The following is a 17,837-nucleotide window of genomic DNA, read 5'->3' on the forward strand; positions in this document are numbered from 1 at the left end:
CACCCAGAACTGTGAGAGGTGAGCCGTCCTCAGGAAAGGAGCTTATCAAGACATCAAGCTCATTGATGAACTCTCCGAGGGAACCTGGAGGGCGATAAATGATAAGGATGTTAAGCTTGAAAGGGCTGGTAACTGTGACAGCATGGAATTCAAAGGAGGCGATAGACAGATGGGTAAGGGGAGAAAGGGAGAATGACCACTTGGGAGAGATGAGGATCCCGGTGCCACCACCCCGCTGACCAGAAGCTCTCGGGGTGTGCGAGAACACGTGGGCAGACGAGGAGAGAGCAGTAGGAGTAGCAGTGTTATCTGTGGTGATCCATGTTTCCGTCAGTGCCAAGAAGTCGAGGGACTGGAGGGAAGCATAGGCTGAGATGAACTCTGCCTTGTTGGCCGCAGATCGGCAGTTCCAGAGGCTGCCGGAGACCTGGAACTCCACGTGGGTCGTGCGCGCTGGGACCACCAGGTTAGGGTGGCCGCGGCCACGCGGTGTGAAGCGTTTGTATGGTCTGTGCAGAGAGGAGAGAACAGGGATAGACAGACACATAGTTGACAGGCTACAGAAGAGGCTACGCTAATGCAAAGGAGATTGGAATGACAAGTGGACTACACGTCTCGAATGTTCCGAAAGTTAAGCTTACGTTGCAGAAATCTTATTGACCAAAATGATTAAAAAGATACAGTACTGCTGAAGTAGGCTAGCTAGCAGTGGCTGCGTTGTTGACTTTGTTTGAAAGTGTAGCTGGCTAGGTAACCTCGATAGCTAGCTAGGTAACCTCGGTAACTGGCTAGATAATTAGTCTAAACTACACAATTGTCTTAGATACAAAGACAGCAAAGACAACTATGTAGCTAGCTAACACTACACTAATCAAGTCGTTCCGTTGTTCCGTTGAATGTAATAGTTTCTACAGTGTTGCTATTCGGTGGCTAGCTGGCTAGCTAGCAGTGTTGACTACGTTACGTTACGTTAAAAGGACGAAAATAGCTGGCTAGCTAACCGAAATTAGTCTAAACTACACAATTATCTTAGATACAAAGACAGCAAAGACAACTATGTAGCTAGCTAACACTACACTAATCAAGTCGTTCCGTTGTTCCGTTGAATGTAATAGTTTCTACAGTGCTGCTATTCGGTGGCTAGCTGGCTAGCTAGCAGTGTTGACTACGTTACGTTACGTTAAAAGAACGAAAATAGCTGGCTAGCTAACCTAGATACTTACTCTAAACTACACAAATTATCTTTGATACAAAGACGGCTATGTAGCTAGCTAAGATCAAACAAATCAAACCGTTGTACTGTAATGAAATGAAATGTGATACTACCTGTGGAGCGAAGCGGAATGCGACCGGACGCGAAGGTGGTGTGTTTTTTTTTTGCCAATGTCTAGTCTCTAGACAACAAGGTGGACGAAATTAGGGCACGAGTTGCCTTCCAAAGAGACATCAGAGATTGTAACATTCTCTGTTTCATGGAAACATAGCTCACTTGAGATGTGTTGTCAGAGTCGGTACAGCCACCGGGTTTCTTCATGCGTCGCGCCGACAGAAACAAACATCTCTCTGGTAAGAAGAAGGGCAGGAGTGTATGCCTCATGATTAACGACTCATGGTGTAATCATAACAACATACAGGAACTCAAATCCTTTTGTTCACCTGACCTAGAATTCCTTACAATCAAATGCCGACCGAATTATCTTCCAAGATAATTCTCTTCAATTATAGTCACAGCCGTGTATATCCCCCCCCAAGCAGATACCTCGATGGCCCTAAAAGAACTTCACTGGACTCTATGTAAACTGGAAACCATATATCCCGTGGCTGCATTTATTGTATCTCTGGATTTTAACAAAGCTAATGTTTGAACAAGGTTACCTAAATTCTACCAGCACATTGATTAATGCACCCGCTCGAGCAAAACATTGGACCACTACTGCTCTAACTTCTGCGATGCATACAAGGTCCTCCCCCGCCCTCCCCCACCCTCCCTTTGGTAAATCTGACCATGACTCCATCTTGTTGCTCCCCTCCTACAGGCAGAAACTAAAACAGGTCGCATCCGTGCTTAGGTCTATCCAACGCTGGTCTGACCAATCGAATTTCACGCTTCAAGATTGCTTCGATCACGTGGACTGGGATATGTTCAGGGTAGCCTCAGACAATAACATCGATGTATATGCTGACTCAGTGAGTGAGTTTATTAGGAAGTGCATTGGAGATGTTGTGTGTCAGGAAAATAACCTCTCACTCAACGTCAACAAAACAAAGGAGATGATCGTGGACTTCAGGAAACAGCAGAAGGAGCACCCCCCTATCACTATCGATGGGAAAGTAGTGGAGAAGGTGGAAAGTTTTAAGTTCCTCGGCGTATACATCAGACAAACTGAAATGGTCCACCCACACAGACAGCGTGGTGAAGAAGGCACAACAGCGCATCTTCAACCTCAGGAGGCTGAAGAAATTTGGCTTGTCACCGAAAAGCCTCACAAACTTCTACAGATGCACAATCGAGAGCATCCTGTCGTGCTGTATCACCGCCTGGTACAGCCACGGCACCGTCCTCAACCGCAAGGCTCTCCAGAGAGTAGTGCGTTCTGCATAACGCATCACCGGTGGAAAACTACTTGCCCTCCAGGACACCTACAGCACCTGATGTCACAGGAAGGCCAAAAAGATCATCAAGGACAGCAACCACCTGATCCACTGCCTATTCACCCAGTTATCATCCAGAAGGCGAGGTCAGTACAGGTACATCAAAGCTGGGACCGAGAGACTGAAAAATAGCTTATATCTCAAGGTCATCAGACTGTTAATAAACAACATTCACTAACATAGAGAGGCTGCTGCCAACATACAGACTCAAATCACTGACCACTTTAATAAATTGATTTAATAATGGTATCACTAGTCACTTTAACTAATGCCAATTTAATAATGTTTACATATCCTACATTACTCATCTCATATGTATATACTCTATTTTATGCCATCTATTGCATCTTGCCTATGCCGCACGGCCATCGCGCATCCATATATTTATATGTACATATTCGTATTCCATCCCCTTACATTGTGTGTATAAGGTAGTCGTTGTGAATTTGTTAGATTACTTGTTAGATATTACTGCACTGTCGGACTGGAAGCGCAAGCATTTCACTACACTCGCATTAACATCTGCTAACCATGTGTATGTGACCAATACAATTTGATTTGATTTGAAGTTAGATCTATAATTGTTTTTAAATATACAAGTAGGAAAGCCTTAAACTATTGAAAGCCTTTTGCTCCTGAAAGTCATTTTATAGACTGCTGGGATTTAAAATCTTACATTATTCAAATAATATTTAATACAATTGTACATAATGGATTGTATGGGAAAAGAACAACAAAGAGAGAACAAGGGAAATTAATGTGCAGGTGAGATAAAAAGAGGGACTTTACATCAAATCTCCTCATAGTGCGGATATTAATAGTAACATGTGCGACACCATTTCCCTCCATATTTTATGTAAATAATTCAAATAAGACAACTAGACAACTAATATTTTTTGAATGGCCAAATTTGGGGTGTAGGCTTTGTCGTGACGTTGCTATCATTAATGCAATGATGGCTATTCATTGAATAATTACATATCACGTTCAATTATTACGCGATTAAATTAATCATATAACAATTAATTTAGTAGTAATCTGGGGCACCACAGAAAAAGTTTATTTAGCGAGTTACCGTTTCCCGAATCAACTCAAAAAAATCAAAATATCTCGATATACTAGCCGTCATCCATCAATCATTTGCTCCTATTTCAGTCTCATTCTGAACGTCGTAATATCCTAAAAATCTGCACAAACCCTAGTCTCCATGATGAATCAGCTTACAAAAATTGGCTTAATTATTTATTTACTAACTAATGAAATAATCGCACAGAAATAGATAAACACACATAGTATAGTATTGAATATTAACATAATGCAATGAAAAGTCCCTAGTGGACTAACCCGATATTACGGCTGGTTACACAATGAAAGAGGGTGGGGAACGAAAGAGCGGGAGGAGGAGAGACAAAGGAATTCAACTATTGTACATACAGTTGAATAATACGCTCATCGTAACTGTGGATACTTAACACCCTAACAACCGATCATTCGGATTTAGAAATGCAAAGTACATATTTACGCTTGTATGTCATTGTCGTCTCTCTCTGGTGAAATCGCCCAATCAGTCTGTGGAGAGTAATTCGGCAGAAGTCTCTCTTGTGTAAGTCTCTGGTTGTCCACCAGAGGTCACCATGTCCTTTGTATTTGTAATAGGTTGGTCTCGGGGTGTCTGTTAGAACTGATCTTCCAGAGGTGTACCACATGGTGTTCAGAGGTCCTTGTCCTTCACTCTGTTTGTATAGATACCCTAGAGATACCTATGTGTCACTGCAACCTTAAAGGTCCTCAATGATGTCACCATTGCCATTGATTCTAAGCAATGTTGTGCTGCTATTTTTAATGACTTGGCCAAAGCTTTTGATACGGTAGACCATTCCATTCTTGTGGGCCGGCTAAGGAGTATTGGTGTCTCTGAGGGGTCTTTGGCCTGGTTTGCTAACTACCTCTCTCAAAGAGTGTAGTGTATAAAGTCAAATGTACTTGTTGCTGATAAAAGTCAGTGTGTCAATACGTAGTGCACATAAAAATAACTTTTGACGAGAAAAAAATAAAAGTTAAATGAGTTTCCATCACATTTTCAACTCTAGGCCTACTGATGGTTTTGTCACAAAAAGTGTAGCGAATGTGCTGACTCTGGTATTTGCATTTGCGCTCTAGCCAACAGTTTGCAGATACAGTGCAGGTATAGCTTACTACATGATGAGATTATTATGGACAACAGTGGCAAGATTATTTTTATTTGTCAAATGGCAGCCAAGCGTCGATTAAATGGATTCTATACACTTGTGTGAAACCCTATGCCATAATCTTCTATCTGGGTAACTGGCACCCCTGGGCGCCAGTTACCCCATGGGGAGGGGCCAGTTACCATGGCACTTTAAAAAAGCGTCCCTTTATTAAAAACAAAATTTCATGAAATTACTAAAAAAGTTTAAACCGTAGCCATTTATTTCCCTTTATAGTTTATTCTAGGGAGGCACTGATTTGACATTTTTGGCCAATACCGATATCCAATATTTTCCTAGCCAAAGAAAACAGATACCGATTTAGCGGCCTTTTAAGCATTCTAGTACAGGTAAATAGTTGAAACACACATACTGACCAAAAAGTTATTTTGTTGGCATTTACGTATGTCCCCATTACCAGTAAAACATAATCAAAACCTATTTCTTTCACTTACTTGCCGTGCTGTTTTGTTGTTCATTCTCAACCGGGATTTCATAATACATGTCAAGCAGTCTGTCACTGTGTCCGTCACTGTGTCCGTTTCAATCTTGTCCAGCTGTGTTTGTAACATTTCACGTAATGTTTCAAACATGTTCTCAAATTCCATTGAAATGGCAGCAGCGGTATGAGAACCAGCACACTCTTGAGCATGCAATACAGCTTTCCTCAGTACGAAATCCTCTTTTACCCACTGTGCTGTCAGACTCAGCATGCTCATGGGGCTGACATCAGTGGTCCAAATGTCAGTCGTGAAGCTAATAGCAGTGATGCCCATAGCAAGTAGCTCAAAGATGTGCATTTCAACAATACTGTGTAACTCCGGTAGGGCAACATCTGAAAAATAGCGCCTACTTGGTAGTGTGTATTGGGGCTCGAGGCGCTAGACCAGTCGGCAAAAGCCAACATCATCCACGACAGAGAACGGTTGATTGTCAAGGGTAATGAATTACATTATTTTGGTGTTAATGGATTTCGCCTTTGAGTTGTCTCGCTGAAATTGTCGTACTCTTTTAAATGACTGCTCGACTTGAACTTGTTTTGTTGTTGGAAGTGTGCGCTTAGTATTTTTCTTCTTTTGTTCTGTGTAGCGCTCTATTTTTCATGGCGTCATTACGTCATCTACCTACGTTATATAATGTAGGTATGCACGTCAGCATTGACATCGGTTTTGCACATCGGCGTTAAACTAGACAGCAGGCCGATGCCGATGTTGGCATTTTTAGCTAACATAGTCCGATTCCGATATGCTTACCGATATATTGTGAATCCCTAGTTTATTCGCCTAAGCATGACCTTCATCCACATACCATTTTTTCCCCCAAACAGTTTTTTTGTGTGTCAGCAATTAGACATTGTTCTAAAGGGGGCTAGTTACCCCCTAGTACCCTACATTTTATTTGTCTTGGTTAATTTGTGCTAAATCAAATCAGCACTTGTGTTTGTCCATGGTTGTTATTCTTCTAAGTGGGCCTAGTGCCAATTTAGTATTAACAGTTGTAACTATTATTCCAGATCTAGGCTTACAAAGTAATAACTAACAATTAACTATTTATGAACCATTTATAACCCCTTTATGCACCTTTTATAATGTTACACCAAAATAAGTTTCAGAACCGACTTTGGGAAACCCAGAACCAAGTTTAGGAAACGCTAGTATGAAGGAACTGAAACACTTGTGTGTACTATAGGGACCTCTAGTGAATAATGTTAGACATTGCAGTATGACAATTATTTTAATTTTTTTTAATTTCCCCTTTATTTAACAGGTAAACTAGTTGAGAACAAGTTCTCATTTACAACTGCGACCTGGCCAAGATAAAGCAAAGCAGTGCGACACTGATGGGCAAGTAGTGATACTGGTGTGCAAAAGAGCAGAAAAGTAAATAAAAACCATATGGGCATGAGGTAGGTAGATTGGGTGGGCTATTTACAGATGGACTATGTACAGCTGCAGTGATCGGTTAGCTGCTCAGATAGCTGATGTTTAAAGTTAGCGAGGGAAATATAAGTCTCCAGCTTCAGCGATTTTTGCAATTCGTTCCAGTCACTGGCAGCAGAGAACTGGAAGGAAAGGCGGCCAAAGGAGGTGTTGGCTTTGGGGATGACCAGTGAGATATACCTGCTGGACCGCATGCTATGGGTGGGTGTTGTTATCGTGACCAGTGAGCTGAGATAAGGCGGAGCTTTACCGAAAGCCTTTTGCTCCTGAAAGTCATTTTATAGACTGCTGGGATTTAAAATCTTACATTATTCAAATAATATTTAATACAATTGTACATAATGGATTGTATGGGAAAAGAACAACAAAGAGAGAACAAGGGAAATTAATGTGCAGGTGAGATAAAAAGAGGGACTTTACATCAAATCTCCTCATAGTGCGGATATTAATAGTAACATGTGCGACACCATTTCCCTCCATATTTTATGTAAATAATTCAAATAAGACAACTAGACAACTAATATTTTTTGAATGGCCAAATTTGGGGTGTAGGCTTTGTCGTGACGTTGCTATCATTAATGCAATGATGGCTATTCATTGAATAATTACATATCACGTTCAATTATTACGCGATTAAATTAATCATATAACAATTAATTTAGTAGTAATCTGGGGCACCACAGAAAAAGTTTATTTAGCGAGTTACCGTTTCCCGAATCAACTCAAAAAAATCAAAATATCTCGATATACTAGCCGTCATCCATCAATCATTTGCTCCTATTTCAGTCTCATTCTGAACGTCGTAATATCCTAAAAATCTGCACAAACCCTAGTCTCCATGATGAATCAGCTTACAAAAATTGGCTTAATTATTTATTTACTAACTAATGAAATAATCGCACAGAAATAGATGAAGGAACTGAACACAAAATTAAATCTAGAATCGGATTCCTATTTCGCAACAAAGCCTCCTTCACTCATGCTGCCAAACATACCCTCGTAAAACTGACTATCCTACCGATTCTTGACTTTGGCGATGTCATTTACAAAATAACCACACTCTACTCAGCAAATTGGATGTAGTCTATCACAGTGCCATCCGTTTTGTCACCAAAGCCCCATATACTACCCACCACTGCGACCTGTACGCTCTCGTTGGCTGGCCCTCGCTACATATTCGTCGCCAGACCCACTGGCTCCAGGTCATCTATAAGTCTTTGCTAGGTAAAGCCCCGCCTTATCTCGCCTTATCTCAGCTCACTGGTCACCATAGCAACACCCTCCAGCAGGTATATCTCACTGGTGATCCCCAAAGCCAACACCTTCTTTGGCCGCCTTACCTTCCAGTTCTCTGCTGCCAATGACTGGAATGAATTGCAAAAATCACTGAAGCTGGAGACTTATATCTCCCTCTCTAACTTTAAGCATTGGCTGTCAGAGCAGCTTACCGATCACTGTACCTGTACACAGCCCATCTGTAAATAGCACACCCAACTACCTCATCCCCATAGTTATTTTTTTGTTGTTGCTCTTTTGCAACCCAGTATCTCTACTTGCACATCATCATCTGCACATCTATCACTCCAGTGTTAATGCTAAATTGTAATTATTTTGCCTCTATAGCCTATTTATTGCCTTACCTCCCTAATCTTACCTCATTTACACACACTTACACACACAATAGACTTTTTCTATTGTGTTATTGACTGTACGTTTGTTTATTGTTGTTTTTGTCACACTGCTTTGCTTCATCTTGGCCAGGTCGCAGTTGTAAATGAGAACTTGTTCTCAACTGGTCTACCTGGTTACATAAAGGTGAAATTAAAATTAAATAAAAATAAAAAATACTGGCCAGTGCCACACTGAAAAGGTTTTTTGTTTCTCACAATTGCATATACTGTAATTAATTCTGATCCAAATCAACTATATTTTTCACTGAACTGTGCCTCACTTCCTCTGTGTCTGTACCTCTCAGGTTGTTACAGAACTAGTTTCAGACAAACATTCTTCTCAGATTTTATTTTTAATTCCAATTGTTGCTACAATTACCTTACTCTGGTCTCTGATCTGAGGAATGGGGAAGTATGCTATTTTTGTGCCAGTCTTTCCTCATTCATATCATGTCTGAGGCCTCACATTTTCAGTAAAGCAGTATGATTTAAGATAAGCTCATAAGATACATTTATTGTGGTTTATTTGATCATTTACTGTCATGCGTTTTGTTTTTCTCCCATTAGGCCTATGTATCATTCCCCTTTGATTTATAGATGTGATGTAATAATGTGCATTCAACATTTCAAAAAGGATGCTGCTGCGACCTTAATAAGTAAAATGATGAAGGTCGAACAATATTTAATGCATCCCAGTGTCACGTTCCTGACCGGTTTTCTGTTATTTTGTATGTGTTTGACGGTCAGGGCGTGAGTTTGGGTGGGTAGTCTATGTTATGCGTTTCTATGTTTGTTAAAGGGTGACCTGATATGGTTCTCAATTAGAGGCAGGTGGTTTTCATTTCCTCTGATTGAGAGCCATATTAAGGTAGGTGTTTTCACATTGTTTGTTGTGGGTGGTTGTTTCCTGTGTCTGTGTTTGTCGCGCCACACGGGACTGTCTCGGTTTGTTTGTACGTTCGTTCTTTTGTGTAGTCATTTTCCTGTTCGTGAGTTCTTCGTTGTATGTAAGTTCGCATGTCCAGGTCTGTCTACGTCGTTTGTTATTTTGTTAGTTATTCAAGTATAGTTCGTTTTTGTCTTGTTTAATAAATATAATGTCAAACTACCACGCTGCATATTGGTCATCTGATCCGTCTCGCCTCTCCTCGTCCGAGGAGGAGGAAGAGCTAGAGAATCGTAACAGAACCACCCACCGAACCAGAACCAAGCAGCGTGAGTTCGAGCAGTGGCCTACGAAACAGGAATCCTGGACATGGGAAGAAGTATTGGAGGGAAAAGGACACTGGGCTCATATTGGGGAATATCGCCGCGCTCGTGAGGAGATGGAAGCAGCGAGAGCCCAGGAGCGGTGGTATGAGGAGGCAGCAAGGAGACGTGGCTGGAAGCCCGCGAAGAAACCCCAAAAATTTCTTGGGGGGTGGCTAAGAGGTAGTGGGCCAAGGGCAGGTAGGAGACCTGCGCCCACTTCCCAGGCTAACCGTGGAGAGCGGGAGTACGGGCAGACACCGTGTTACGCAGTAGAGCGCACAGTGTCTCCTGTACGTGTTCATAGCCCGGTGCGGGTTATTCCACCTCCCCGCACTGGTAGGGCTAGATTGAGCGTTGAGCCGGATGTCATGAAGCCGGCCCTACATATCTGGCCACCAGTACGTCTCCTCGGGCCGGCATACATGGCACCAGCCTTACGCATGGTGTCCCCGGTTCGCCTACATAGCCCGGTGCGGGTTATTCCACCTCCCCGCACTGGTCGGGCAACGGGGAGCATTCAACCAGGTAAGGTTGGGCAGGCTCAATGCTCAAGGGAGCCAGTACGCCTGCACGGTCCGGTATTTCCGGCGCCACCTCCCCGCCCCAGCCCAGTACCACCAGTGCCTACTCCACGCACCAGGCTTCCAGTGCGTTTCCAGAGCCCTGTTCCTCCTCCACGCACTCTCCCTATGGTGCGTGTCTCCAGCCCAGTGCCTCCAGTTCCGGCACCACGCACTAAGCCACCTGTGCGTCTCCAGAGCCCTGTACACACTGTTCCTTCTCCCCGTACTCGTCCTGATGTGCGTGCCCTCAGCCCGGTGCCACCAGTGCCGGTACCACGCACCAGGTCCATAGTGCGTTTTGAGAGTCCAGTGTGCCCTGTCCCTGCTCCCCGCACTAGCCTGAAGGTGCGTGTCCTTAGCCCGGTGCCTCCAGTTCCGGCACCACGCACCAGGCCTACAGTGCGCCTCATCCGGCCAGAGCCATCCGTCTCCCCAGTGCCATCTGAGCCATCCGTCTCCCCAGTGCCATCTGAGCCATCCGTCTCCCCAGCGCCATCTGAGCCATCCGTCTCCCCAGCGCCATCTGAGCCATCCGTCTCCCCAGCGCCATCTGAGCCATCCGTCTCCCCAGCGCCATCTGAGCCATCCGTCTCCCCAGCGCCATCTGAGCCATCCGTCTCCCCAGCGCCATCTGAGCCATCCGTCTCCCCAGCGCCATCTGAGCCATCCGTCTCCCCAGCGCCATCTGAGCCATCCGTCTCCCCAGCGCCATCTGAGCCATCCGTCTCCCCAGCGCCGTCTGAGCCATCCGTCTGCCCAGTGCCGTCTGAGCCATCCGTCTGTCCCGAGCCATTAGAGCCATCCGTCTGTCCCGAGCCATTAGAGCCGCCCGTCTGTCCCGAGCCGTCAGAGCCGTTAGTCAGTCAGGAGCCGCTAGAGCCATTCGTCAGTCAGGATCTGCCAGAGCCGCCAACCAGACAGGATCTGCCAGAGCCGCCAACCAGACAGGATCTGCCAGAGCCGCCAACCAGACAGGATCTGCCAGAGCCGCCAACCAGACAGGATCTGCCAGAGCCGCCAACCAGACAGGATCTGCCAGAGCCGCCAACCAGACAGGATCTGCCAGAGCCGTCAGCGAGCCATGAGCGTCCAGAGCCGTCAGCCAGCCATGAGCGTCCAGAGCCGTCAGCCAGCCATGAGCGTCCAGAGCCGTCAGCCAGCCATGAGCGTCCAGAGCCGTCAGCCAGCCATGAGCGTCCAGAGCCGTCAGCCAGCCATGAGCGTCCAGAGCCGTCAGCCAGCCATGAGCGTCCAGAGCCGTCAGCCAGCCATGAGCGTCCAGAGCCGTCAGCCAGTCATGAGCTGCCCCTCAGCCCAGAGCTGCCATTTATCCAGAACTGCCCCTCTGTCCGGAGCTGCCCTTCAGTCCGGAGTTGCCCCTCTATCCTGAGCTACCTCTTTATCCTGACCTACCTCTCTGTCCTGAGCTATCTCTCTGTCCTGAGCTACCTTATCCCGGTGCTGCCCCTTGTCCCGGTGCTGCCCCTTATCTTAAGGTTACCATTTAAATTAAGTGGGTGTAATATGAGGGTGGTCATTCTAAGGGGGAGACGTAAGCTGGGATTGACTATGGTGGGGTGGGGACCTCTCCCTGAGCCTGAGCCACCACCGTGGTCAGACGCCCACCCAGACCCTCCCCTAGACTTTTGGTGGTGCGTTCGGAGTACGCACCTTGAGGGGGGGGTTATGTCACGTTCCTGACCGGTTTTCTGTTATTTTGTATGTGTTTGACGGTCAGGGCGTGAGTTTGGGTGGGTAGTCTATGTTATGTGTTTCTATGTTTGTTAAAGGGTGACCTGATATGGTTCTCAATTAGAGGCAGGTGGTTTTCATTTCCTCTGATTGAGAGCCATATTAAGGTAGGTGTTTTCACATTGTTTGTTGTGGGTGGTTGTTTCCTGTGTCTGTGTTTGTCGCGCCACACGGGACTGTCTCGGTTTGTTTGTACGTTCGTTCTTTTGTGTAGTCATTTTCCTGTTCGTGAGTTCTTCGTTGTATGTAAGTTCGCATGTCCAGGTCTGTCTACGTCGTTTGTTATTTTGTTAGTTATTCAAGTATAGTTCGTTTTTGTCTTGTTCAATAAATTCATTATGTCCTATGACAACGCTGCATTTTGGTCGAATCCCTGCTCCTCCTCTTCGGATGAAGAGGAGGAGGAAATCCGTAACACCCAGTGCAAATTCAAGGGTAAATCAATTAGGTCAAATTCATGTCTCCATGTGTGGCTGGCTGTTGAACAGGTGCGAATAAAACCCCATATGTCAAGACCGTCTCTGATGACACTAGCCAAAGTTAAGAAAGTAAATGACATACAGGTAATTGACAAGATAAAGGAAACGCCAACATAAAGCATCTTAATAAGGCGTTGGCCCTAGGGTCGCAAAGGGAGGGTATATTACTGGAAACTTTCAAAGTTTACCAGTAAACTACTAGAATTTTGGTATCTTTCAAGGATTTTATGGAATCTATCACAAGACATCTAGTGGCTCTTTTGGGTACTTCAGATGATCAAAGGTGTCAGGTAGCCTAGCAGTTAGGGCGTTGGGCCAGTAACTGAAAGGGCGCTGGTTTGAATACCTGAGCTGACAAGGGAAAAAATCTGTCGATGTGCCCTTGAGCAAACCACTTAAGCCTATTAAGCCTAATTTGCTCTAGTGGCACCGTACTACTATGGCTGACCCTGTAAAACAACACATTTCACTGCACCTATCCGGTGTATATTTTTTCAAAAGTTATTCAAGTATAAATTACACAAGTTACGATAGATTGCCATAGATTTTCTCTTAATTACCAAAATTACTGAAGATTCCGGTAACTTTGGTAAATTACCGGTAGTATTGCAACCCTATTTGGGCCACCATGAGCCAGAACAGCTTCAATGCACCTTGGCATAGATTCTACAAGTGTCTGGAACTCTACTGGAGGGATGCAAGAAATTCCATAATTTGGTGTTTTGTTGATGGTGTTGTCATATGTCATGGCCGTCTCTGTGACCAGATCTCAACCCAGTAGAACCCTTATGAGAGATTCTGGAGCGGCTCCTTAGACAGCGTTTTCCATTATTTTCATGCTCATCAAACTATTCAGTGACCACTCGTGCCCTGTGGATGGGAGCATTATCATCCTATGGGGGCATAGCCCATTCATTCATTCATTCATTCAGAAATATCTCATTCACATAAGTATGGGCTATGTGAATGAGATATTTCTGGGGTGGCAGGTAGCCTAGTGGTTAGATCGTTGGACTAGTGACCGAAAGGTTGCAAGATCAAATCCCTGAGCTGACAAGGTAAAAAATCTGTCGTTCTGCCCCTGAACAAGTATCCTAGGCCGCCATTGAAAATAAGAATTTGTTCTTGTGGAATAAATCAAGGTGTATGCATACTTTCTGAAGGCATTGTAATCATGTAATTCAAATGTCCACTAACTTCCTGCTGCAGATTCTGATAATATATACTGTAGTGTGTCTTCCTTCTTGTCACCATGCATTATTTGAAAAATAGGTTCCAAAAGGGTTCTTCAGCTGTCCACATAGGAGAACCCTTTTTGGTTCCAAGTAGAAACCTTTTTGGTTCCAGATAGAACCTTTTTGAGTTCCGTGGAGAACCCTCTATGGAAAGGGTTCTTCATATAGCCCAAAAGGGTTCTACTTTGAATCAAAAGGGTTCTTTAAAGGGTCCTCCTATGGGGACAGCCGAAGAACCCTTTTAGGTTCTAGATAGCACCTTTTTTTTTAACAGCGTGCTTATCAATCATTACTGTCATTCAGTGTGTGTCACTCCTAATTTGGGGTGGCAGATAGCCTTTGAGCGTTGTCACTCCTAATTTGGGGTGGCAGATAGCCTTTGAGCGTTGTCACTCCTAATTTGGGGCGGAAGGTAGCCTAGTGGTTAGAGCATTGGACTAGTAACCGAGCGGTTGCTAGATCAAATCCCCGAGCTGACAAGGTAAAAATCTGTCGTTCTATCCTGAACAAGGCAGTTAACCCACTGTTCCTAGGCCATCATTGTAAATAAGAATTTGTTCTTAACTGACTTGCCTGGTTAAATAAAAATAATAATAAACCTATTCATCATTGCTGTGCTTTTCAAGATGGAACAGAATTCAAGGCCAAACTCACAAAGGGACTAAACGCACACAAAAATATTCCAGTCAACGATTTGATCTACTAGCTACCTCTTCTCACAGACAATCAGAAAAAGAGGGGAATTCTCTGTGCAGTATACTGGTATGAGACGTGGATGTGGAGTTAAATACTAGTAGTAATATGCAGGTCTAGCAGGACATGTTGCTCATTATGACCCATGGCTGCCAGGGCTGCTAAACTGCATCCTTCAATCTAGACAGTACAGTATAGCCACCACGTGATACATCTGTGTAGAACATTTCTGCCCTGAAGCCAGATTAGAATTATTGGCTCTTTGAGAAGTTCATGTTGGACCTAATTCAGATTTTATTGAAAAGATAGTGAGAGAGGATGACAGTGGGGAAAGATAGTGAGAGAGGATGACAGTGGGGAAAGATAGAGAGAGAGGATGACAGTGGGGAAAGATAGTGAGAGAGGATGACAGTGGGGAAAGATAGTGAGAGAGGATGACAGTGGGGAAAGATAGTGAGAGAGGATGACAGTGGAGAAAGATAGTGAGAGAGAATGACAGTGGGGAAAGATAGTGAGAGAGGATGACAGTGGGGAAAGATAGTGAGAGAGGATGACAGTGGGGAAAGATAGTGAGAGAGGATGACAGTGGGGAAAGATAGTGAGAGAGGATGACAGTGGGGAAAGATAGTGAGAGAGGATGACAGTGGGGAAAGATAGTGAGAGAGGATGACAGTGGGGAAAGATAGAGAGAGAGAATGACAGTGGGGAAAGATAGAGAGAGAGGATGACCGTGGGGAAAGATAGAGAGAGAGAATGACAGTGGGGAAAGATAGAGAGAGAGGATGACAGTGGGGAAAGATAGAGAGAGAGGATGACCGTGGGGAAAGATAGAGAGAGAGGATGACAGTGGGGAAAGATAGAGAGAGAGGATGACAGTGGGGAAAGATAGTGAGAGAGGATGACAGTGGGGAAAGATAGTGAGAGAGGATGACAGTGGGGAAAGATAGTGAGAGAGGATGACCGTGGGGAAAGATAGAGAGAGAGGATGACCGTGGGGAAAGATAGAGAGAGAGGATGACCGTGGGGAAAGATAGAGAGAGAGGATGACCGTGGGGAAAGATAGTGAGAGAGGATGACAGTGGGAAAGATAGTGAGAGAGGATGACAGTGGGGAAAGATAGTGAGAGAGGATGACAGTGGAGAAAGATAGTGAGAGAGAATGACAGTGGGGAAAGATAGTGAGAGAGGATGACAGTGGGGAAAGATAGTGAGAGAGGATGACAGTGGGGAAAGATAGTGAGAGAGGATGACAGTGGAGAAAGATAGTGAGAGAGAATGACAGTGGGGAAAGATAGTGAGAGAGGATGACAGTGGGGAAAGATAGTGAGAGAGGATGACAGTGGGGAAAGATAGTGAGAGAGGATGACAGTGGGGAAAGATAGTGAGAGAGGATGACAGTGGGGAAAGATAGTGAGAGAGGATGACAGTGGGGAAAGATAGTGAGAGAGGATGACAGTGGGGAAAGATAGTGACACATACCACTAATTATGTTCACAATCACTTCAGGTGTTGGGATAATGGAGATGGCAATAAACACACCCCATTTATGTTAAATCGGAAACAATGTATTTCTTATGTAAGAGCCAGCCTAACTGTGGCAGGTGCATCTGCCAATATGATATTAAAATAGCTGACGTAATCTTTAGTTTGTCTAACCTATATTTTATAATAGTGTACAGTATGTGAGTCATTCAACAACATGCACCACTCGATGTTTCTCTGCCACCCATTGCAAAGGAAGTCTTTAATTCCTGCTGCCATATCGCTTTTAAACAACACATAGTTGCCTAATTCAGGCTTTTTTTTAAACGATGTACTATGTTATACTTTGTACTGTATATGGTGTCCTACTCTTAGATAAATGGCTGTTGCTGCTGTTGTTGTTGTTGGATATTATCCTGCTGCTTCACTGGAGTTACTGTAGACTAGACATTTCGAGAGCTTGGAAATATAAGGTTCTGTATGCATTTTTGTCTAAATTGATTTACTGACAGCCTTGTTCTGTTCAATGTTTTCTACCTATAGTACTCTAAATACCCCAATTCATGTTGTTGAGTTCAGAAGAATAAAATATTACATTTGCTGACGCCATTCTAACCAATGAGGGTTCAGAACTTTAATGCCAATTGTCTTAAAATCACTCTTTTGTTGATAGAATCTTTTTCTCAGTTATTGTTGTCTTTAGCCACAGACAATTGACACATCAAGTAAGAGAGAGCATACAAAATGTGTGTGAGAGAGAGAGAGTGAATTTAATTGATTTGAGAGAGAGAGAGAGTGAATTTAATTGATTTGAGAGAGAGAGGGTGAATTTAATTGATTTGAGAGAGATAGGGTGAATTTAATTGATTTGAGAGAGAGAGAGTGAATTTAATTGATTTGAGAGAGAGAGAGTGAATTTAATTGATTTGAGAGAGAGAGGGTGAATTTAATTGATTTGAGAGAGAGAGGGTGAATTTAATTGATTTGAGAGAGAGAGAGTGAATTTAATTGATGTGAGAGAGAGAGGGTGAATTTATTGATTTGAGAGAGAGAGGGTGAATTTAATTGATTTGAGAGAGAGAGTGAATTTAATTGATTTGAGAGAGAGAGTGAATTTAATTGATTTGAGAGAGAGAGGGTGAATTTAATTGATTTGAGAGAGAGAGAGAGTGAATTTAATTGATTTGAGAGAGAGTGAATTTAATTGATTTGAGAGAGAGAGGGTGAATTTAATTGATTTGAGAGAGAGAGGGTGAATTTAATTTATTTGAGAGAGAGAGGGTGAATTTAATTGATTTGAGAGAGAGAGAGTGAATTTAATTGATTTGAGAGAGAGAGAGTGAATTTAATTGATTTGAGAGAGAGAGGGTGAATTTAATTGATTTGAGAGAGAGAGGGTGATACAAAAGTTATTAGCACTATTGAAAGATTTGAAAACATAGATGTACTGTAATAGTTAAAGAGAATATAAAATACAAAATACATAAGAAAGATAAAAACTGCCAAATACGTTAAACCCTCATAAACAACAATGGAGATTAAAATAGTATCACTGTTACAAAATAATGTAAAAAAAAAAAATATTTCAATATTTGACATTGTATTTTTCAGTTGAACTGATTTGAGAAGCACTATCTAAGAAAGGTAGACATATGATTCATTTAGAAAAGACTGGTGGGTGCACATCTGCATACCATGTTATTTCTTTTACATCTGAAATGAGAAACGGGACTATTACCTTTACGGTAAAGCCAACGTTTCCTTTATTGAGCTGGTAACAGAAAGGTATGGCAAAGGAGTTTCCCTCATTCTACTGAGTATCACTCCTGTCTTTGCCTGCAATAGCAATCAACATCCTGCTTCATTTCTGTTGATATGATACTATCTTTCTCA

Source organism: Salvelinus namaycush, chromosome 18, assembly GCF_016432855.1.
Source record: "Salvelinus namaycush isolate Seneca chromosome 18, SaNama_1.0, whole genome shotgun sequence".
Lineage (NCBI taxonomy): Eukaryota > Metazoa > Chordata > Actinopteri > Salmoniformes > Salmonidae > Salvelinus > Salvelinus namaycush.